This window comes from Symsagittifera roscoffensis, chromosome 1, assembly GCF_963678635.1.
Source record: "Symsagittifera roscoffensis chromosome 1, txSymRosc1.1, whole genome shotgun sequence".
Taxonomy (NCBI): Eukaryota; Metazoa; Xenacoelomorpha; order Acoela; family Convolutidae; genus Symsagittifera; species Symsagittifera roscoffensis.
Window position 1 is genome coordinate 54,960,522 of NC_087062.1, and position 25,678 is coordinate 54,986,199.

General features: G+C 44.3%; 1 protein-coding gene across 1 annotated transcript in view; it reads right to left on the bottom strand.

The window, feature by feature from the left end:
- LOC134845887 (protein IWS1 homolog A-like) overlaps positions 1–25,678 on the bottom strand; it is a 576,794-nt gene that overhangs the window by 365,153 nt on the left and 185,963 nt on the right. The window lies entirely within an intron of this gene.

The window sequence follows — 25,678 nt, forward strand, 5'->3', positions numbered from 1 at the left end:
AAGCAGCAAGAGTGGACCAAAAGAAGGAGAGCCGAACTCGGGAGGTCCCAGCAGGGAACCGAGGGTGAACTTCAATGAACATCAAATGAGGAAGACGTATGGATCCACTAGAGGCAGGGGCAGTTCATCAGGCTATGCCACAAGGGGTAATACAGCATGGGGCCCGAACAGTAGAGCAAGTTCAACGGGGAACAGACAAACCTCTAACGAACGACCAACGCAAGGCACACATGCGACTGGGAGAAGTGATTCCGGCAACAGGGGGCATGCAAGCCCGAGGAGGAGTCACGTGGGCCAAGCGGGAAACGCTTACGGCGATTCGGATTGCAGGGATGCACCGCACACAGAGCCTTCGACGAGGTGTGAGGACACTCAAGCGGGACACTCAAGGGATGCTACGGCAATGGCCACAGCATTTGAACCCCTGAACAGGTCTTTGGAGACATTCCTGACGCGGTTATCTAGAACCAATGAACGCAGTGAAAAGTCCAGAAGAGTCTTTAAGAAGCCAAGATGCTACAAAGACGAATCTGATGGCTGTATTGATACCTGGATAGAGGTAATGAAGCTGCATTTCGAGGAAGAAGACTTGTCTGAGAGACAGGAATGCAGCGCGCTCACCAGCAACTTAGAAGGGACAGCCCTGAACTGTGTCATGGCCAAGAAACAGTATCAACGTGACACTGCAGAGAAAATCTTCGAAATCTTGTTAAACCGTTTCGGATCAGGGGTGCAGGGGCACCAGGCGATGATGCGCTTTGAGAAAAGGAGGCAACGGGAAGATGAAACCATAGACAAGTTTCTCGATGATTTGGAAATGCTGAGAAGACGCAGCCAACCGGATGAGTCAAACCGAAGGATGAACCTGGCCGTAGCCTCAAAATTCATCGATGGTGTGAAAAATGATGAACTTCGTACGATGCTAGCAACGCATTACACACCACTATCAACTAATGCGCCAACACCGGAGGAGTTGAGGCTCAAATCAAAAGAGTATCTATTGTTGAAACCTCCTTCAAAATCTGGATACTACAAGAACAATTATGGCAATTTTAACAACGGACCAGCGAACCAAGGGAACAATTGGTACAAACCGAGGGACGATATGGACAAGAGACGCTCTTGTGCTAATTGTAGTTCAACTGACCATCATGTGTCAGCATGCCCAGCTTACAAACAAGGCATGAAAGCAATAGGCTTTAGCCTCGAGGACGAAGATGCGTCAGATTTGGACCATGAGGATTTCATGAGAGGAGTAATTGCGAAATTCGGCCCGAGGTGTTTCTTTTGCAACTTGGAAGGTCATTTTAAATCAGATTGTCCGCAATTCTGGGATGCAGTGGCAGACATCAAGCATCCAAGACATGAGGAAGCACTGTCAGGAGTGAAAGCCAGCAAGGCTCGCCTGTTGAGTGAAGCGGAGGCACGCAGAAAGGATAAACCTCAAGAGCTGGTGGCGAAGAAGATGCAAGCGGTAACAGAAGAAGCGCGTGAACCGGAACCAGCAACTGCGGCCGATGACTTCAAAATTGATTATAGGGCAGCTGCGAGGGATGCTATAAATAGAGTACAGCAGGAACTAGTGACGAGAGAGATTGAACAAAAGGTGAAACTCGAGCTGGAGAATGAGAAATTACAGGAGCAACTGAACGCCTTCGAAGCAACGGAAGTTGAAGAGGCAAAAACACCGAGCAGCTTGAGCATGAAACTCAATGTTATCTCTGGTCAGAGGTTCGGTATGGTACCGCAAGGAAGTAAAATACAGTCGATAATCTCGGTGGCAGGGCATCAGGTAATCAGAAACCTGAGTGAACCGTCTGAGTTCACTTTGATGCATTTGGACACATATGCAGACTATCTGAGGCAGATGGAGCCACGCACCGAGTCGAGAGCTGTGAGGGCACTACTAACAACGGGTGGCCCTCGCATGAAGAAACTTCATGGACGCTACCTAGAAGTCTATGGACCGTATCAAGTAATGCTGAACGTGGATGGAATCAGTATTTACACCAGGACTTACATAACAACAGATGATGACCAAATGGGGCAGATCTATTTGGGTGAAGAGGAACTCAAAGTCCGCAGGATAGGCCATGACGCCATGATGGAACAAGACGCGGTACACATTGGATATGAAGCAGATGTGACAGCACACCTGCTCGACACCAACGGAACAAAAATCGGAGTCACAGGGCTTCTGGACACAGGAGCGGTAGTGAGTGTGATGCCGATAAAAACTTGGGAAAGAATGGGCTTCACGCGGGAAGATCTGATTCCAACGAATCTCCGACTAGCCGCTGCAAATCGAGGAGCTATCTACGTAGCCGGAAGAACACCGGTGACGGTCCTTCACATGGGAGGACGGAACCTTTGGATGAGCTTCCTGGTGGTAGAGAATCTGGACGACGCCGACCAATTCATCTTGGGCAGAGATTTTGTCAGGAATTTCGACGTGATGATTGACTTGAACAACGGTCTAATACGGATTAGAAACCCGGACCGAAAGTATGTTAAGAGACCAATTAATAGGATAATAACAGATGAAAATAAGGTACCAGTTTTTTTGGATAGAAAAGTAAAGTTACAACCAGGACAAGCTGTAGTAGCAATTTTTAGAATGAGAAATTTAAATTCGTTAAGTGATAGCAAACAGGTTTGCTTAGTACCGAATCCAAATAGTCAGAGTTCGGTGATTTTAGGCCGGAGCTTCTCGGTAACGCGAAACGGACTGTGTGTCAGTGTGTTGTTGAACACACTGGACACCACGGTTTCAATCCAGCGTGGAAAGAAGCTTGGCTACGCCTTGCCGATGAGGACCGACTATGAGGAGACAGAAAACTCGAAGAAATATAGTGTGAAAGACTGTCCTTATCATGCAAATAAAGATAAAATCTTAAAGAGAATTAATGAATTAAAATCTATTCATAAATTGTTTTCAATGAAATCCGAAACGGACGACGGCTTATCAAGCTGCTCGAATTTTCCGGAACGCCCCTCGTCATATGAACTAGATTCCGACAAACCGGTTTTGCCAGAAATAGAACATTTAAAAGGAAAAACAGGTGAGGGAGATTTTGAAAAATTACGGGACCTCCTAGATCGGAATGCCGAAGTATTTTTAAAACATAAGGCGGACATCGGTTGTTGTAATTTCGTCGAACACGAAATCGAACTAGAAGAGGGCGCCGTTCCCCATAGGGAAGGCGCAAGGCGAATGACGCCACATAAATCGGAAGCGTGCCGAGCGGAAATAGAAATGTTGCTTGAATACGACATGATAAAACCCTCGAAATCACCGTGGGCTTGCGGGGTAGTCATGGCGAAAAAGAAAGGGGGGCAGCTTAGATTTTGTTGCGACTTTCGTTACTTGAACGCGGTAACGATTAAAGATGCGTACCCGATACCGCGAATAGACGAGAGCCTATCCAAACTTGGTGATGCAAAGTTCTTCACCACATTGGACTTGGGTTCTGCCTTCTGGCAAGTTCCTCTGCGAAAGAAGGACAGAGAGAAAACCGGATTCGCGTGCGAACTGGGGTTGTACCAGTGGAAGAGGATGCCCTTCGGCTTGTGCAATGCAACAGCAACTTTTCAAAGGCTGATGGCTCAGGCTTTGACAGGAGTGACCAAAAAGTACGGGAATCTCTTGATGTGCTACGTGGATGACGTAGTCATAGCGACACCAACCCTGGAGGATCACATTGATCGACTCGATGAGGTCTTCGGATGTATGAAAAGAGCAGGCTTGAAATGCAAACCATCGAAATGTGAAATCCTTAGGGATTCGATCAAGTACCTGGGAAGAATGGTGGACAGGCATGGTGTGAGGCCAGATCCAGAAGCAGTAGAGGCTGTGCTGACATGGAAAGCTCCTAGAACGGACACACAGCTCATGAGCTTCCTAGGGTTTGCCAATTACTACCGAGAATTCATAAAAGGATACGCGGACAAGGTGTACCCGATGCAGAAGCTGATGCGCAACAAAGGGAAAAAGTTCGAATGGAACGAAGAGGCACAAGTTGCTTTCGAGAACATAAAGCGGGAACTGTGCGAAGCGCCAGTGCTGGGCATGCCTACAGAAAAGGGCATGTATGTTCTTGACACAGACGCATCGGTGGTGGCCATCTCAGGAATATTGCATCAAGAGCAAGAATGGAACGGAAGAACGGTTCTCGGTCCCATTGCATACGGCAGCAAGGTCTTGAGTGACACAGAGATGAAATATGGCGCACCAAAAGCAGAAATGTTTGCAGTAGTCACTTTCGTGGAAAAGTACCGTGCATACTTGGGGAGCGCTCCCTTCAAGTTACGCGTGGACATCAGACCGTTATCCTGGTTGAAGACCTACTCGATAGATCAGAGTTATATTGGTAGATGGATAGAAAGATTGGATGGCTACCATATGATAATCGAACATAGGATGCGTGATAAACATCAGAATGCTGACAGTCTCAGCAAGAAAACTGAGTTCTATGAAAGATTGGAGCAGAAGCAGGCCAATCAGGCGGAAGTAAAGGAGGGATTCTCGTTTCTGGACAAAGAAACTTATGAAGCGCTTCCCTTAACGAGATGGTTGGATAAGTCTGGACATCCAATTCCGGGGCATCCTGAGTTACCTGTAGAGAAAGCAGCCGAGATAAAGATCCTGTCAAGGGAGGACCCGGTCCCATTGGATCTGTTGCTGCGCTCGAACCTGGTCCAGCAGGAACTCTCTCGCATGAATATAAACAGCCTCTCACTATTGGATAAAACGGTGCAAGTCACACCACAAGGTGGATTGTTAGAAAGAGAAGTGACCAGAGATGACCCCGAGTGGACAGCAGCAGTGGCATCGCTGACAATCAGTGAGAAAGTGAAGATCATGCCGTCCAGACGACAACACGAAGAGAACTTGAGGGATTGTAGGACAATAGTTCAGCAACTAGTATCCTCAATACCCCAAGAGATTTTAACCAGTACTTCTTACGGACAGAAAGGACAGGAGAGCGGCAGGCAAAAGAAAACTGTCACCTTTGTAGACCGGGATAAAGACGGTGAAGTTGTAAAACAAAATCTGCTGCAAGACTATTTGTCCGGGGAGAAGGATGAGGAGAAAAACCAGCGATCACAAGATCAACACCCGGGACAAGTGAATTGGTCCGGGGAGTCCGAGATAGACGAGAAAATACCTGATGAGAAACAGGACCTAGAGAACAAGGTTTTGTCCGGGGAGTTCAGATGGATGCGAAGGAAATACGGACATGATCTGGAGGAGCGTGCAGTCTCCAGCACAACACCTTCGACGGATGATGAATCCCGAAACTCAGGAATGGACACCTATTCCGACAGGAATTCGACTTCGGGATCCGAACTGTCAGAACTGGCGATACACACGCTACTAGTGGAAACTCGGGCGAGAGACCTGGACAGAGAGGTGTACCAGGATCCTGACAGTGATCGCTACCTAATACCAAGCGAAAGAGTCTTTGACAACGCAGCGGATGACTTAGAAACGATAGCGGTATCGAAACGTTCGATAAGCCTGTTGCCGCAGAAAGAGGTAGTCAGGACTGATCTTCAGCCGTTTCAGCAAGAAACACAACCGTTGGTGAAGATTTGGTGCGTTAAGATGGAAGAAGACAGACATCAGCCCAACGAGCTGAATAGTCAGATGAGAGTCATGAAGACGTACTTGAAGGCGAGATACAGACTCTCGGACCTTCTAAGGGCGCAGAGAAATGATCGCATGACAAGCAACCTAAAAAGGTGGATAGAAAACGGTGCACCTGACAAAGGTGACCTGGAAGAAGACAGCTATAGGATCCTGAGACAATACTTCATGCAGAAGGAGGGGAGATTATATCTGAACAAGGACGGGATCGTGGCTTGCAGGAGAAGAGAAGAAGACAAGGTCTTATACAAATATAACGCGATAGTGTTGCCGCAACTCTATCAGACAGAACTATTATTCAGGTCGCATGATCAGATGGGCCATCAAGGGATCGACAAAGTGTATCAGAGGATCCTGAAGCGCTTTGAGTGGCCTGGAATGAAAAAGGCATGCGAGAAATGGGTGACAGCATGTCTGTCATGCCAACAGGTCAAGGATCCTAGGAAGTTGCGATTTCCTTTACAATCGATTGAGTCGTCTGAATTCAACGAGGTGGTGAAGATAGATCACCAGAAGATATGCATGACAGACAGCGGTTACAACCAAGTATTGGTCATGATAGATCACTTCACGAAGTATGCAGAGGCCGTGCCCTGCATAACTGCCTCGGCGGAAGAGACATGCGACCACCTGATCAATACGTGGATAGCAAGACATGGTTGTCCAATGACGTTTCAATCGGACAATGGAACGGCTTTCGTAGGAGAGCTTACGAAAGAGCTTATGAGACGCTCACAGGTCGCTCAGGCTCACTCCACGACATACCACCCTCAAACGAATGGTTTAGTGGAAAGACAGAATAGGACGTTAGTGTCGATGCTGAGAGTATATTGTTCCAGGTACATGACCGATTGGGACAGATACCTTCCGCAGGTGATGGGAGCTTATAATAGCACGCAACACTCCACCACTGGAGTCAGTCCACACATGATGCTAACTGGACACGAAAAGTCTTTACCCTTAACCTTCTTCTACCCAGAATATGAGGGAAAGAAAACGTCCCCACAGGTCTACGTGAGGGATGTGATCAGACGCCAACAGGAGTTGAACGACTTGTGTAGACGAAACACTCAGCAGGCACAGGCAAGGCAGAGGAAAAGATTCGACAAGAAAGCAGCTGGTGCAAAGGCTTACTCGGTGGGAGACTACGTTTGGGTATTTCAGAACGTTATACCACCGAAAGGGACGAAGAAGCTTCTGAAGAAGTAGGGGGGACCCTTCATGATTACAGAGGTGCACCAAGAGGGACGCTTTTATAGACTGAGTACTGGCCGAGCCGCCCACTACGAGAACATCAAGCCACACAATCCATCGACAGAAGACTGGTGTATACCTGCAGACATGGAAGAAGGGGATTATCTAATGATGGACCCTGCTTGTGAGATCAATGAAAAAGGCACCAGGGAGAAGAACGATGGAAACGAAGTCGTAGAGGAAGGCACGGATACACCATTGGACCTGGATCCAAACGAACAGATCGAAGCAGACGATGAAACCTTGCCCTACGCAGAGGAAGATTGGCAGGATTCCGAACAGACAGAGGTTCCCAAGAATTTGGAACCGGATCTTCCGTTCACGATACAGACTCGTCAGAAAGACGGGACGAGAACAAGAAAGAAATACAATCCTTACGGTGACGACTTTGTAGTGGAAAGGATAGATCTAAAGAAAATAGTGGAGGAAGTAGTGGGTTTAGAGGAAATAACCGTGTCACAAGACATTGACATAGTCGATGATCACAACGATGAGTGGGTTGACGACTGGTCGAAACCCGAGGTGGAGTTCGACGATGAGCAACAGCAGTCAAATGAACAAGACCTGACGAACCTGCGTGTCTTAGAGTGGCTGAACGAAATGAAATCAGACCCCAAAAAGACCAGCGTTACGATTCAAGACGTAGATCGCGAAAGCGCGAAATACATTAAGACCGAACGAGTTGATCCTTCCTGGGCTGCCCAGGAAGGACAACTTCTCATTCCAGCTTCTAATATTGACTTAATACCCGGTATGCGATCGACGGGGACGCCGATGGATATTTTTGTCCGGGGAGTGGGGGTAGGACTTACCCACACTGAAAACTTGATAATAAAAAAATTGAGAATAGCAAGAGAAACAGGAAACTTAGAAGCAGAAACAGGCGAAGAACCTAAGAAACCTGACATAGGCAAGGTAGTTGAGTCATATTTTAACTTACCAAATGAATATTCAAGTAACATAGTACTAACAGATAGTGATTTCATACTCACAAACAGAACATGTGCGATAGCAATCACCGCAGACATGAGTTTTAGGACGGCGCTAGCGGCAGATTTTAAGAGGGAATACAAAAACGTGGAATTCCTTTGGAAGCAAAGACCAGGGATAGGGGGCGTAGCAGCCTTACCCCCGGTGGTGTCGCAGATACCAGGAAAGTACTTATGCTTCTTGGTAACGAGGGCGACGGAGAAGCAGCACTTGGACCCAGAAAACCTAGTCTTGTCTTTGACGAGGCTGAGGGACTTCCTTGTGGAAATGGACGTGAAGGAGCTCTCGCTTCCAGTGTACGATCCAAATAGAGGAAGACTGCATCCTCGGGAATTGTACGCGCTTGTACACGTGATATTCTCTGATACGAACATACAAGTGTATCTACATAAGAAATATTACTTAAGTATAGGCTGAGTGATGAGCAAGAGGGTGTTGGGCCGGGGACCAAGTTACATGTAATGTGTGATGTGTGTGTTATGTTGTGTTATGTAATGTAATGTTATGTGTTAGGTTATTAAGATCATGGGTAAGTAGGGGTTAGTGACCATGAACAACTAAATGACGATCTTGGGAATAGATCCAAAGTTTGGACTGTCCAATCTTAGGTCGAATTCCAAAATTTTAGAAACCAATTGATTTTAATAAATTTTAGGATAAATATCTTTTTATCTGAACTGTCTTTAAGCAAATTTTAACGATATATATTAAGGTGAAACTGACAGGTGTGACAGTCGTGATTCCTTTTCTAGATCCTGATTGATCATTTAATTGCTCACTTGAGTCAAAACTTGAAATCGAAATCAAATCAAACTTGGAAAGAACAGTATGGACAATTTCAACCTGGATGAATTGATGGACCTGGCAGAGGCATATGTAGGACCGATGGTAGATGCGATCTATCGTCGGCTGATCGAACGAGACTTCGCTCTGGAGGACCCAGAGGTGGTCATGTTGCTGACCGCCCTGATTAACATCTTGGGGCACGACAACCGTGGGGACCGCCCCACGGAAGTCCTGTTGATGGCAGCATATGGAGAAAGAGGAGTACTAGATCGCCCGAACATGAGAGTGATGAGGTGGAGAAACGGGGCTCTCTCAGGGAGTGACTTGGCGAATGAGCCTGGGTTGGGAAGTTCTAGGACTTACCAACCAGGTGAGATGCCAATGCCCTCCAAGCCCAAACCTGGGCTGACGAGAATGCATCGGGAGATGAACAGCGAGGCGACCTCGTCTGGTGCACCACTGAGAGCAGCTGTGCCACCAAAAGGGGCGAAAGTAACACAGAAGGTTCAGACGAACCAAACCATACAAGATCTGGACGAGATGAACGATCAGCTGAGAAGTACGAAGAAGGAGTTAGACGATATGACGAAAACCATGCTGGCGATGGAGGAAGACCGGGACATGTGGAGAAAGTTGTTTGAAGACTGCAACAAAAAGCAGGGTCAAGAGATCGAACGCTTAAGGCAGGAATACAAAGAGCGATCGGAGCAGGTGGCGTTGACGACGTCCATTGAGAAAGTGATACCTGCAAGGGATATTCCTCGTGGGCAGTCCCCGATGGAGCTCTTGACACCTCGAGAAATGAGTCAAACAACGGAGACACGGCTTCCAGCAGAGACGAACCGAGTAACAATCCCGGATCCTAGTCACCCCTTGGATGATCCCGTCGTAGAACAGACAGTGAGAAAACTGATAGAGACGGCTGGACGATTGGTCGCTAACAAGAATGCACCAGGTTCCGGGGTGACTGCACCCTATGGAACGATTGACGATACGGGCAGAGTACAACTCTCCCAGACAGTAATCAGACAAGGGATGAGTAACGTGACACCACTCATGGGGAACTCGAGAATCCCAGAGAGGAAAGTAAGGAAGATGCCAGCGAAGAAAGTGTCTCGTGTAATAGACGTGCAGAAGAATAATCAATTGAAGTATAATTTCACGGGAGTTCCGGAGACAGATCCGAGAGCCTGCTTCAATCGAGCTACCTGGAGCCCGGCTGTGAACCTGCAGCAACCACCACTCGGGACATCTCACCTGATATTGGGAGACAGCTTAGTCAGAGTGCTGTCGAATTTGAGGACCTCATGGGTCACCACGGTGATGGCCTTTGGAGGCGCGACGATTGCCCAATTATATCGCATGGTGGAGCTGATGAATCCAGGGAAGATACCCAATGTGATGATCTTAGTTGGGACGAATGATATCTCCAGAGGATCAGATGAGCAGGAAGCACTGTGGGAATCAATGATGGTGTATTTGTTTACTACTCTCTGGCAGAAGTTCAGTTGCGCGGTACTGACCGTTTGCACGGTGCCAATGAACGCAAGAAGCCTGACAGCATCAGGAAGAAGGCACAACGAGGGAGTCATGAGATGGAACAACATCTTGAGAGACCTAGCAAATCGAAATGCCGGAAGAATGATCCTCATGGACATTGAACATGAATTGAGAGCCATGGATCAAGCCAGACTGACCACAGATGGCATCCACTTCGACAGTGTCGAAGGACAAGCCTGGTTGAATCGAGTCTTCCAAGAACGGTTGGATGAGCTGGAAGCAGAACTCTTTGACACAGGAGTACTGAAGGAAGAGGGAACGGTGAGTGATACGGTGATCACCACCTTTGTACCTCCTAACCTGGAAACACGCTTGGGTACGGTCCCAGCTGTCACAAATTACCGGCAACAAAGCTCCGGTGAACCAGGTCGAAGAACAGACGTACAAGATCGGTTGGGAGAAGCACCGATGAGGAGGACAATTCATCCTAGGAAAAGGATAGGACCTGTCAACCAACCAATCGAGGAAGTAGCAGGCACATCCAGATCGGACACTAGATCGGAGACGACGAGTACCAGTCGAGAGGAGAGACCGAGCAGAGGCTCATTGATGTGGTCGCGATCCATACCGTCTCCTTGGCATATATACAAAGAAGAACTAATGAAGCTGGACCTAAAGAGAGTGAGCTTCATCGAAGATGCAAGGAGGATGCTGAATGGAGCGACGCTATCCGTCAGCAGATTGTACTCGATAACCGGCGTAGACTGGTTGATAGCCGCTAGCATAAATTTCAGCTCCACGACGGCCTTGAGATTTGCCGACTTGGAGGGACTGCCCTCCAACAACACAATAGGACCTGTGAATGCAAGACCGTTGCAAGATGTGAGATTGAACCATGATGAGAGGAATCGTGAAGAAAGGCCAGGAAGATTCCTGACGGCGAGAGCGCCGATTGGACAACACGTGAAGATATTCAGGCAATTGACGACACCACCTGGTCATGTGAAGGAGAGAGTGTACCCAAAACTAGTGAACCAAGATGGTGATGCCCAGAGATATGGCGGATTGACAGCGATAAAGAAAGATGAGACCATCTTCGCCGCCTACGACAAAGCAGAGATGAGAAAGGCCAAAATCATGGTAGTAGCGAATTCAGAGTTCGTGTACACCTCTAAGTCTTTGTTTTGGCCGGACGTCATAATGCTGGCCGCAGTTGACCTAGACCTATTGCAATCAGTGTCATTGGCTATAGGGGTACAAAGGCAGACAGAAATGAACCCGATAACGATTGTGTTTGCTGGCATCAATGACCATCTACACAGTAGAGGTTTTCTGAGCAGGCTCAGAGATCCTGCAACAGCAGAAAACGCAGTATGGCCAGCGATAAAAGACATCCTGGAGTCAATGGGTGAAGTGGTAGACGCGACAAAGGAGGGATCATTCAATAAAGTGACGTTGAGAGTAGTATTTGCGTTGTCTCCGGGATATGCACATCTCCCGGATGGACTGAAATTTGTGTATGCAATGGTAGCCTTACTTTCGGAGGGAAAATATGATGTGATCATATCAGCCCCGAATCGCATGATAGAAATGGAGAACCTGAGGCCACTTAAGGCTGAACTGCCTGCAGTATGGTCAGATATCTCAAACGCGATGAGAGGGTTCAAGGACCACGCGCTACACATGTTGGTGTTGGACGAAGTGCTGGGGTTGGAACTGTCCAACTTCAGTCGGCAACTCAAACTGAAACCAGGAATAGATGACGACCATCGAGTGATCACGGCGATGTCCAACGACTTGTGGTTCCGAGCAATGGAAGTGGCGAGTGAAGACACGAGAAGAAAGAATTCACTGGAGACGAGAGCTCATCTGGAAGCGATGGTGCTGAGAACCAAGCCGGAAGCAAACCAGTGGCTACACCTGAATCCGAGAGTAGCGGCATTGGGTGCAGATGCTTTTCAGCAAGGCCCAGTAATGATCACTAAGATACACGCCTACTTGTTGAAGGAGGTGAACCTGGCGGAAAATGCCGGAGAAAAGACAGCTGAGTTCGTGAACAGAATGTGTCAGATTACTCTGGAAACCTTCTGGACCCAGGAAGTGAAGGGACAGGAGGGATTTGAAAGGACAGATAGCATGCTAGAAGGGTTGGGAGCCGGATGGACCGCGTCCTTCTTGGCAAAAGTCTACCCGAAAGTCTCGCACTATTTGATAAAGGAATTCCTCCAAGCAGTAGTGAAAGTATCGATAGTGGAATTAATAGCCTTGTTCGTGACATTTGGAGCGGAGAATTTTGTGAAAGGACCGGCGATACTGCTTACGGATGGAATACAGAACCTGCGACTAGATGGACTTCTGACATTGATCGCAATAACCCATGGAAACTTGGGAGGACTGATGAAACTGGCACGTTGTCCAGAGCAGATGAAAGAGAGAGTGAGGAATCTGGATATGAAGAAATCCACAGACTCGTGGAACAAAATAAGAGACCTGAGACACACTCTTATCCAGTATCTCTTGCAGCAGAATCGCTTTGGAACCGGAGAAGACGAGACAATTGAAAGAGAGGAAGATGTTAGACGACATGTTGGAGGCATGCCGCTGTTAACAGATTTGAGCTTAGCTATGAGAATCGATCCCTTGGCGCTGATCAGAGGAGTCACGGAGTTCGTGACAGTGATCTATGGACCAGCAGTCACCTTTGCGTTCCCTGACGTTAAAGTGGAAGCATATAGGAGGTCGGTGTTGCACCTGAACCTCATATCGACAGTGGACGGTAGTACACTGAACTGGTGTGAGCAGCACGCATTGCGAGAGCTCATGAGTGAAGATCTGTTATTTGCGAAAATATCGGAGCCAGAGATGACAGTCATCAATTTTGACGATCACTTCTGTGACCGCATGGGAGAAGTAGAAAGAGGGCACATCGAGGTGTTTCCAAAGCTTTGGAATCTGAGGCCCTATGACAAAACGAATGGTGAAATGACCAGAGTGCCTCGTCTCACAGCAGCGTATCACAAGGTGAGAGAAGAGACGAAGGACTGGGGCGATTACAAGAAGCTACCCGAAGCAATCCCTGAATTCCCTCTGATAAGAAGGATGTTGCTCGGAGCAGTCTCCGTAGTACAAACTCCTAGGTTGAGAGCATTCGAAACCAATGAAAGGAGAGTAGGGAATTTCTCGGCGACGATGGATCCATACTTCGTGGGGAGAAATGCCGCCGTGTTACAGTACACACGATTTGCGTACACGGATCAAGCGACGAGAAGGCGAATAAGCAACGCTGCTACTCCCAAGCCTGAAGGATTTGATGAGGAATGGAGGGGACTAGGCTTGGCTCCAATGAGGATGAGAGGCAGGACTGAATTGCCTGAAGCCTCAGTAATCCTGACCAGTGTGAGAAAAGAGATGAAAGCTGCGGGAGTATTGCAGACGAGAATTTTCCTAGCACCCTTCGGCTGCGAAGAAATCAAAGTGGTCCATGGAGAAGAGGAAGATAAATCGGCCGGTACATTGCTCATACCGAGATTCCATGAAGAAGCTGACAATGACGAACAAGGACCATCGAGCTCGAACAAGGACAAGTCAGAAGGAGATGACGGACAGGGTGGAAGCCGTCAGACTGAAGAACCCATGCAACAAGATCAAGCTGGTGGGGAGGACGACAGGGCATCGATAGGAGGAACATCCAGCCTGGATTTCAACATCTTCAGTGATCTTGAAAACAATGCGGATACGTTGGAAACGACGGAGCTGGATGAAGACACCTCGACACTGGAGCCTCCGTCAGCCTTTATGGAAATGAAACGGAATTTGCCGGAGAGCAGCTCTCCTGGCAATACAAGAAATAACGATCAGAAAATCCTCATGGAATCACCTCGGAGGAGAAGAATAGAGGCCTCAGCCAGAGTACCTTTCTTGGGATCGCTGCCCGAAGAAGAATGGGAAGTACATCACCGAGACCACGAGAGTAGGACGGGATGTAAGCTGGACAGAGTGGCGTTCATGGAAGAAGTCTGGACTGTGATTCAGAGCTATGGGACCCAGTCCATTCTCAAAACAGGTCTCAATCAACCCTTGATGAGAGAAGTACTTAACAAGCTTGATGAGTGTGAAGGGAGACTAAGTGAGTTATTGATCGACTCAGCCACTGATGAGAGTGAAGCGAATTCTCCCATCAAGATGACACCGCAGGACAATGAAGGAGAGGTGGTGTACCTGTCAAGGACCAGGAGAGGAACGATGCGATCAAAAATGGTGATTGATAAAATCAATGCGATGAAAATGAAGTTAGGCAGCAGAGTGATGCCGAGGAGAATTGGAAAGACGAAAGTGGATTCAGAAATATCGATGAAAGCTGGTAACTCAGCGAAAAGGAAGCGAGTCGAAGAAGTTATGGATTTGGGGCAAGGTGATTATCAATTGTCTGGCACAGATAGAATATTAACTGATATAGCGATGGTGCCACCCATTCTCATGGCGGGAATAAAGTCAACCGGTTATAAATCCAAAAGGAGTGACCGCACTCTGACTGGAGCAACTTTAGAAATGGAAATACTCAGTCAATGTGGAGAGAGTAAAATGAGGGACTTCAAACCATCTCCCATGAATCATGGAAAAGGAAGTGTTGCAGGACAACTGACACCAGTGGAATACAACCGACTAACAGTGTCGGAGACAGTGTCGATAGATGAACCCACCGGTGGATACATGGAGATGTTGGAATACCGGAACTCGGCTAGAGGGTATGTAATGGCCCTGGAAGACGAAAAAGCCATGGAGGGTTATCTGGAAATGATGTTGCAAGGCACCACCCTCAAGCAGAAGGCGTATGGAACTTTGGCGTCGTCTGACGTAGAGGCGGAGACGATCGAGCAGTTAGTGAGCCTTCCATGGAAAGCAGTAGTATTGAGGTATTTCGAAGAAGAAATGAGGACTACGCCAAGAATACATGCTCTCGTAGCAGTACCTTACGTAAGGACAGAATTACAACTCAGGCTCGCCTGGTGCATGATGGGACTGACTCGCGAAGAATATGATTCAGAAGAAAGGAAGAGATCAAAGGAGGAAAAAGTTTTCCTTATGACGAATCTGAGGGATCTGATAGTCCAGGAGGGAGCAGCAGTAGCGTGTGCAAAGCGGAGAGACGCTCTCTGTTTCATTCGATTCCTGATAGAGCAGATTTCAGTACCTGCATTAAACACTTGTGTTAAAATGTTGAGGGAAGGCGATGAGCGAACGAAAGCCATGTTCTTACTAGCAATGCTGGATATGCAGCAAAGTAAACCGATGAGGGTGAACATGAAAGAACCTGAAGAATTGGAACCCATGAAAAAGATAGACGAGATCAGGAGATTCTCAAACAAGGAGTTGAGGCTCACTAAAGAATCTATGGGAGCATTGCCGAAATCCAGTGAATACTGTGGACCGATCAAGAAGAAGTCATATAGCTATGTGTCCGGGATTATAGGGATAGCATACAATCCTTTCCTGAGTGAAGACATACGCGATTGCTTCTTTGATTATGAGCAGGTGGTGTTACTAAGATTCTGGACGTCCAGAATTGTGACGACTAAGAGCGTTAACAATCCACAGGCCAAATTGGGATTGGTCTTGGAAGAAGAGGTGACTGCACCTTCAGTACCAAAATCCGACAAGAGAGTGGAATTTGGGTTGGGATTCTCAGATGAATTACTGAGAACGAGCTTGATGGCAGTGTGGGAATTGATGAAGCCATCATGGTGTCCTAGTCCCAACGCTGACTCGATATTACGGGCGACACAAGACATACAGAGAGAACTGAATGCAGACTGTAACCTGCGTGACCTCAACATCATATATAATGTGATGATAACAGCCTCTAAGAGCAACGGAGAAGATAAAGTGGAGTTGCCTGGCTGGGGACCAGAAGACTGGGTCAAACCTAGTAGCTGTCTGGCGGAAGTCTGTGGACTAGAGGGTCACGTTTGTGGAAGTCTAGACTGTGTGAAAACCCTGGAGAAACAACACAAGCAGTCGACAGTATTGTTTGGAAATGTAGTGATGAAAGCAAGAACGGAAACGGAACTGATAGCAGATTGCCATGGAGGAACCGATGTGAATCTAGTGACAGCACTAGGATTCTACAGCATGTTTGGTTCTTTAGAGTCACTATTGAATCTAGAACAGAAACATGAGATGGTCACAGCCATCAGCGTAGAAGTATTCCCAGGAGTTCTGCAGACTGAGCAGAAGTATATAGGAAAATGGAGGGAGGCAATCGAAACAGAGATGAACATCAGACACAGCGAAACTTATTGTAGACCATCAGGAGCACGATATTTGGTGGGTTCAACGTTGGCTCCAATGTGCAAGAGCAGATACCCTGTACATTTCGTGGCTGTGGACGTGAAGAGTACAAGAATGATCGTGGATCAAGCTTTCTCAGTGCCAAAGTGCGTGAGATTGGCGAGAATGTCTGAAAAGTCTTACGAGTTACTATGTAAGATGTTCTCAGCAATTCCAGAGAGAACCAAAGAGGAGTTGGAGTCAATACTGGGAAAGAAGTTCATGGGATATGTGAGCGGGAACTTCAGTGACTTTGAAAAACAGAAACAGAGAGGATCAACTGTCACAGATTACAATGCAGTAGATGAGAATGATGAGATCCACCGAGTGATGATGGAAGTGGAACCATTGCTGGAAGCTTCGGGAAAACGGAATTGGAGGAGCATCATGTTGACACATGACGAGTTTCCTTGCCACTGCTTGCTGCAGACCTGGTGGTATCCCAAGCGTAGTAATCTGGTGTTGATCTGGGACTCTGGAGAGCTGCTCTCCATGGGTTTACCAGATTCATCACAGCCCATAACAATAGTGATAGTGGGAGTTATGATGGCGATACGATGGCTGGAAGCTCATGTGAGGGAAAATAATAGACAGGAGGCACCGACGAGAGAACAATTGCAGAAATTAGATTGTCTAAAAGATTTAGATCTTTTTGAGACAATGTGCAAAGTTCTAAACATTCCAATGGAAGTGAAGAAGATATGGGCAAGAAAACGATTGATGCCATGGTTCAGAGCTAACATGACTAATGTATCTATGTATGTATGTATGTGTATGTATGTATGTACGTATGTATGTATGTATGTATGAATGTATGTATGTTTGTATGTATGTATGTATGTATGTATGTATGTATGTAAGTATGTATGTATGTATGTATGTATGTATGTATGTATGTATGTATGTATGTATGTATGTATGTATGTATGTATGTATGTATGTATGTATGTATGTATGTATGTATGTATGTATGTATGTATGTATGTATGTATGTATGTATGCATGTATGTATGTATGTACGTATGTATGTATGTATGTATGAATGTATGTATGTTTGTATGTATGTATGTATGTATGTATGTATGTAAGTATGTATGTATGTATGTATGTATGTATGTATGTATGTATGTATGTATGTATGTATGTATGTATGTATGTATGTATGTATGTATGTATGTATGTATGTATGTATGCATGTATGTATGTATGTATGTATGTATGTATGTATGTATGTATGTATGTATGTAAGTATGGATGTATGTATGTATGTATGTATGTATGTATGTATGTATGTATGTATGTATGTATGTATGTATGTATGTGTGTATGTATGTATGTATGTATGTATGTATGTATATATGTATGTATGTGTGTATGTATGTATGTATGTATGTATGTATGTATGTAACAAAAAGCACATGTCGAAGCATGGCAGAGTATACAGTGAATATCAGCTGGACATTGGGGCAGGAGCTTTCAAGCGAGCTTTCGTGACCCATCGGAATGCAGTGACCACCGCTGTGAAAAGAATTTCCAGGACGAGCGAGCGTAGTGGAAATGAGAAGGCAGAGATGCTGAAAGAAGATTTGGAGAGAAACGTGACGTTGTGTCTCCACAACAGCTTCTGTAGAAACAGAGAATCAAACGTGGATCCCCTACCTTGCTGTAAACAGAGGGTGGAAGAGCAGAAGTGTTGGAGGACGGCTTCCAACAGCGTCAGGATAGTCAATGACGTGCTACAAGACACGGAAACCGAGAGTGCGGAGTCAGTGTCACAGGAGGAGGAAATGGAGCATTGACGAATGGTCGAGAAAACAAGAGGCAGCAAGAAAGAAAATTAGAAGAATTTAGAAGTTTTAGAACTTCTAAACGACGAAAAAAGAAGAGAACAAAGGGATGATGAAGAAAAGTTAAAACTCAGAATTGTTTTATGTGTGTGAAAAACTCAAGTGAGAAACCAAGCAACCAAGTTGTAATTGAAAACTGAAACATTTAGTTGAGTTTGGAAATTGTTGCATTTATCAATTTGCATTTTGGTTTTAGTTGAAGTGGCTTTAGAGACACTCACTTATTATTTATTTAGAAAGGCTTGAGGGAAGAGTATATTTAAATATTCCAGTCTGCATGATTGTTTTTAATCACTTAGGAAGACTGATCACTTTGTGGTGACATGAAAAACTTGAGTAACTTCTTGAGGAGGGAGGTTGTTGCATTGTTCTTTCTAACCACAAAGTTTCTTAGTTTTAATATTCAGGGCAATAAACAAGCAAGATTTCCGAAGGGAAGGAGCATAGTAGGATAATTTTAGCTTGTTGGTTGGCAGGACTGTCCTGCAAGCCAACACCTTTTAAATCTAGGAGAAAAAGTTTCAATCGGGACATTGACACTGGAAGTCAGAAAATATGTTTTATCTTAAGTCATATCCTCAATGTGCAGATTAATGAAAGAATTTGAAGGCTATAGTGATGTAGTATGATGCCATTTATATTCTGCAGTGAGTCGATGTGACGTAGGTAAAAGTAATTTCGTGCATTTTGTAAATTCTGTTAGATGACACTGTAACCATTTAGAACATTGCGCGATTCAATGAGGACATTGACCGGACTGTCCGGGGAGTATGTGACATTCGACCAGAATGGCCAAAATGCAATTTATGCAGGATTCGAATTTTGAGCAGTAAGCCTTCCGAGTTGATGATTTCGAAGGATTAGCGACGTTATTGGAACGTTTAGCCAAACGGTGAGGGCTAGAATATTCTAGTATTTTAAATTTTCAAAAATTCGAATGATGACGTCACATTTCTGAGAAATGCTGAAACGGCCATTTTAACAAAAAGCGAGTGAAAAACAGAACAACTTTATCTGTGATTGCGAACAGAACGAAAATCGAGATTAAAGAAAAACGACAACGAACTACAATAGCAGAGAACGTTCCAAGTTGCAACTATTGTGCTGCTACAATAGTTGCAAGGCCGTTGCCAACAACGGTGAAGGGTGAGAACCAGCCTTCCGGATTGGTGTGAAATTGAACTTAAGGAGCTTGATTCACTGGATTCAAGAATCCGGAAGGGTTTCGGGACTGGAACTTTTAGCCTTTTATATAAACTTTTAGCTTCTTGTCATGTCCTGAATTGAATTTAATTAACAACTGGATTCATTTTGATAAGGATGAGAAGCTAGGAGTTGGGGGGAAAGGGTTGATCCATCTTCGATGGAGATGATGGTTTTTATCTACTGAACAAAAACAATAGTAATATAATAAGTAGTAGCCCTGTTTTTAGGAGTGACCTCGTGGTCTGGGGATACTGAGACCCAGCCATGAGCTCACTATTTTTGCATGTAATTCAGTTAATTTGAGCGTTCTGGTCGAAGCCGGAGAGCAGTAACGTTTTTGTCGACCCGATGTAAGAAAGACCACCGAAAAGTACTGGCTTGGTAGAGACGGTGAAAAACATGCAAAGCTCTGTTTAGACGCTAGCCAGTCGTCTTAAGATTTAGTTTTGTTATCCGTCGATATGTATCTTCCGGGCGAATGTTAAAAAGCTGGTGAGTTAATAGTTGGTGTGAGTTATTTGGGGGTAAATAAAAATTTTTATTTATTTAGGTTTTTGTGAAAATAGGTTTTTTGGTTCAACGGGTGCCTGCTCAAAACTTGTCGGCCTTGTTTTCGCTTGGTTAGTGTGGTTGCGAGAAATATTTTGTTTCCGCGTTTTTGCCTGGCTCGGGTTTGTATAACAAGTTTAATGAATGAAAAATGCGTTAGAGGAACGACAATTTGTTTTTTGAATTGCTTGTAGTCATTTTTCTTACGCCTGAACCCAGGTATTAGATTATTAAATAGATAGTTGAAATGTTTACCGGGGTAGCAATGGTTGCCCCGCGATGAAATTGTCCGACAGAAGATATCACTTGCTCAAGACATCATCTTCAAAAAATCTCCTGATTGCGGATTCTCAAGCACGCCATCTTGATTTTCCAAATTTCAATATCTTGTCCCTACCTGGGGCCCGAATTGGTGCGGTCCAAAACTTCTTACCCGAGAAAGACAAATTCAACATCATCGCTCTGCTCATCGGCGGAAACGACGCCTTCAACGGAAAAGACCCCTCCAGTATACCTGCAGGCGACATTGCTGAAGAACTGTCGAAGCTAGCCGAGGAGCTGTGTGAACGAGCCAAAAAAGTTTTCGTCATCGGAATCCCTCATCGTAGTGAGAACCGAGCTCGATCTGCAAAAATAAACGAATTCCTAAGAAAGATAAAAGGAACTTGGAAGTTTAGAGGAGTGAGTGAAAAAATCCACAGCTCATATCATTTGAAAACTGACGAAGTGCACCTCAGTGAAGAAGGTCTGAAGGGCATTAAAAGTATTCTCAAGAATAAAATCTTATACGATAAACATTCGAACATCTGCAATACAGAAGGACATCTGGTATATTACGAGTGTCGTTTCAAGAACTGTCAGTGCCCCTATTAACGTAAGTAGAAATAGTGAACCGCAGGCCTCCCCTTTTCGGGAACCACCAGGTTTGTCTATTTCTTCTTTTCCCCTGAGTGAGCCACAGGCCTCCCCTTTTCGGGAACCACCAGGCTTAACTGTTTTTCTATCCATAGTATAAGCAAAAATGGGCAAAAACTGCAAAACATGTAAAAGAGGCTTTGCCAGCAACGAGAAAACATACACTTGTGTCGCATGCAACGCTCAAATGCATTTGGAACCAACTTGTGTTGGGTTGTCTCTAGTGGCCATAAATGGAATAAAAGAACTAGGGCCGAATGTCATGTTGCTTTGTAATACTTGTGTGCAAAATAATGAACGAGACAACTTTATAAGATGCAAAACCCTGGCCAACATAGACGAGAAGCTCTCAAACATTGATGTAACTGAAAGCCTTAAAAGCATGGAAAGAAGACTTACCGATTTAGTAGATCAAAAAATTGGAAATGCAATGAAAACGACATGCGATAAAGTGGAAAAAACTTATAGTGCCGTTGTAGCTGCTGAAATCACCACCCGGATAAATCAAGCTCAAACCACTCAACATGCTGCCAGATCTAACTCTGATCACAACATAAATCAAAGTTTTAGGATACAAGGGGTCAAAGAGGACCCTGAGAAAACAAAAGGAGAAAACCTTGTCCCAACAAATGACGAAGTAAACGAAATACTAGACATAATTGGAGTGAAGCCGAAAATAATAGAACTAAAACGACTGGGAAAATTTGATCGTAATCGAATGAAGCCAAGAACACTGCTGGTAACTGTACCTAGCGAACATGAAGCACGACTAGTACTAGCAAAAAGCCGAGAAAAGCGAGAACAATTGGTCGAAAAAGAGGTCTACCTGCTACCAGCATTGACCAAAGAGAGTGCAATTAAAGAGAACGAAATCCTTAAGAAACGAAGACAACTACTAGATGAAGGCGTTCCTCGCGAAAAGCTGAAAATAAGGAATCTAGAATTGTTCAATGATGGTGTGAAAGTAACTATTGACACTGAAGTTCAGGAACCCCAGCATTGACTAGGATTCCTCAACATTCTGCAACTAAATACTAGAAGCCTAATCAACATAGAGAGAAGAACTAAGCTAGCAAATGCAATTGCAGTTGGAAATTTTAATGTCATATGCTTAAGCGAAACTTGGCTTAACGAGAATATTCAATCATCAGAGCTTTTTCTAAGTGAATATAACATCTATAGATCTGATAGAGCTATTGTGAGTGGTAAAAACTGTCACGGAGGCAGCCTAATAGCTGTCAAGAATAGTCTAATTACCGAGGACTTATCCACCAAACATGACATTCCTGATTCATGTGTGCTATGTAGTATAAAACTTCATCAAACTGAAATGATAATTGGCTCATTCTACAATCCGCCAAAAAACAGTAATTACAGATACAAAGTGCATGAATTTGAACAACTGATCAAAGCCATTCCTAAAAACAAACCGTTTCTCTTATGTGGGGATTTAAATTTCCCAGAAACAAACTGGAACACCCTCACCAGTACTGACGAGGAAGAAAACCAAATACTGCAAATTTTTGAAAATGGACTCTTTAGGCAGGCGATAGATTTCCCAACATGTGTGAAGAACATACTAGACGTAGCCTTCTATCGGAATTGCTATACAAGTGCCGAACAAGATTTTAACGTTTCCAAGATTTATGACTGCTCAGATCACAATGCCATAATGTTGTCTATTGAATGCACGGTATCAGAGCCGAAACCATACTTGGAAAATTTTAGAAGTTTTGGAAATGCCGATTTTGAAGGAATAAACAATTTTATAAACGAGAACCCATTTGAACCAGTATGCCACACAAACATTAACAAAATGCATGAGGAGTACACCCAATATTTGGATGAAATCATTAAGAGTTTTGTGCCTCTCAGAACAAGACATAGGCAATCACTTCCACCTTGGATAACAAGTAGCACTTCAAATTTGATCAAAAAGTTACAAACAAAACGGCAATCATGTACACTCAAACCGACCAACTACAGAAGACAACAAGTTAAACTGTTTGAAAATTTAGTAACTGAATCATCGGAAGTGGACAGGAAAAACTACCAAGAGGAATTGTTTAGAACACGGAACACTAATGTAATTTTTAAACACCTAAAGAACTTGAATAAACATACAAGTCTTCCTAAGTTACTCATAAAAGATGAAGTTGAAAGCACAAATCCAAACGAACAAGTCAACATGCTAAACGACTTCTTTCATTCAGTTTTTAGTAGAAGTTTTAGTATTAGAGATATTCAATTTGGAAATCCCTTAGAAAGTTTTAGTATTAGAGATATTCAATTTGGAAATCCCTTGTTAACGAATTTTGATATATCGAAAAAGACAGTAAGTGAGATTTTATCAACTCTGGACGTAACAAAGTCACGCGGCCCAAATGGGTTGCCACCTAGCTTTTTTCAGAAAACGAACCGCAATATATGCAAACCGATGAACAAAATTTTGAGAAACGTAAAACGCCTACGAAAAATACCTGATTCATGGAAAACAGCTGCAGTTACTCCTGTTCACAAAAAAGGTGACCGAAAATTGGTGAACAACTATCGACCAGTATCGCTATTAAATATTGACAGCAAAGTCCTTGAAAAATGTATATACAAAGACCTGTACCCTTACTTTGCCTGGTATTTGACGAAACATCAACACGGTTTTACTAAAGGTAGATCAGTTTTGACAAACATGCTCTCCTTCCTGAAAGAAATATATGAAGCGCTTGACAATGACTCAAACGCAGAAATTGTAGCAGTCTACACTGACTTTGCAAAAGCCTTTGCTAAAGTTCCGCATTTTGATCTACTCAAGAAAGTTGCACTTATAGGAATAGGAGGCTGCATGTTAGAGGTACTCTATGACTATTTGAAAAACAGGAAACAGTTTGTACGAGTAGACAATATCAGCTCAAAAGTTTTAGAAGTCACTAGTGGTGTTCCCCAAGGATCACTTTTAGGACCACTGCTCTTTTGCATTTTTATTAACGACCTACCTGAAGTACTCAAATTCTCTGAACCATATATTTTTGCGGATGATCTTAAACTACTTTCCATCAAAAAAACATCAATTGAAATTCAAGAAGATCTGGACAAAATTCAGCAGTGGGTAACTGAAAACAAAATGGAATTAGCACTAGATAAATGTGCAAAAGTAAGTTTTAGGGGCGGAGACGCCAACTCTATGCTTTTTGGTGTAGTGCTTGGAACATCGATGGTTGTGAAAGATCTGGGAATTTTTGTGTCGGGCGATTTAAGTTGGAAGGTACACATTGAAACAAGATTAAAGAAGGCAAACCAAGTACTGTACCTCCTGAGAAGAAACCTATCAGCAAAGATAAATACGTTTGTAAAGTTAGGCCTGTATAAGTCACTAATACTCCCAGTGTTATTATACGGACTCTCATGTACACATATATCGAGGGGGGATCAATTGCAGTTGGAGCGATTTCAAAAGAAAGCAATCCGGTGGATCACTGGAAATAAAACGGGAGTGTACATCAACGAACTACGCTTGCTAAACATTTTACCCCTGCCCATGTTCATCCAGCTAAATAACATCTTACTTCTTGCCAGTCTTGATTCTAATGAACGAAATGAAATAGTGTTAAACAGGCGAACCACACGGGCTAGAAATATAGAAATTTTTGAGATGCGAAAAGTGAGAACGGAAAAAGCGAGAAACGAATTTGTTTTCAGAACCAGTAGGATTGTAAATCGATTAGAACCATATATTCATTTTGATAAACGAATCGGCCTCAAGACGAGAATTTTAAACACGATGTGGAAATTTGTAAACGAGAGATTTTCAGAAATGACAACGTGCACGTGGCAATTATTCTGTGATTGTATCACGTGCAGAAACAAGTGGACATTGTTTTAGAGAAGACGCCGGGACCAAGACTCCCAACAGCAGTGCTGTGAATCCCCAACAACAACAACAACAACAATATTGTTTTTTGTCTTAAAATAGTGCCAAGCTGTACTTCACCTGTGCCTGCAGTTTGCCTTCATCGCCCCTAAGCTTTGTGTCGACGAGTTCAGTGAATCAAGTTTCCAATTTTAAATTTTGTGCTGCGTCTGGTTAATCTTTTAGCTAGTTGCTTTGGTGGCAGTTGTTAAGATAAACATCATTTGCATTAAGAATTTGAATGTTTCAGATCTCCTTTAAGCACTTATTTCGTGAGTAATTGTAACATTCGTGATGTTGTGAGTAATTGTAACATTGGTAATTGTACATTGAGATCAAAGATGATAGGCTCTATAGCCATTGGCTCTATAGCCATTGGCTCAATGGCCAGAGACCTATCTCTCGTGCTTTTCTATCTCAATCGGTCGGAGCCAATTAACGGTTCAACTAGACATGGAACTCAGGATAGTCTTACTGCTTAAAGGCCACTACGAAAGTAACCCCCGATCTAGAAATTAAATAGCACGCCCCCATGGCTAGGTCTTCACCTAAAACATGCGAACGCAGTTAAAAACGGTCGGGAATTTTGCTTGTTACTTTTTATTAGCAGTGTGTTGCATGAACCTGAACACTCAACTTAATCACAGAAAACAATCTCTGGTTGATAAATCCAATAACTCAAGACATGCAAATACAGGACTAATGTAATTAACTAACTCAAGAAGTTATCGAATGTTTGAAATGAGTTTT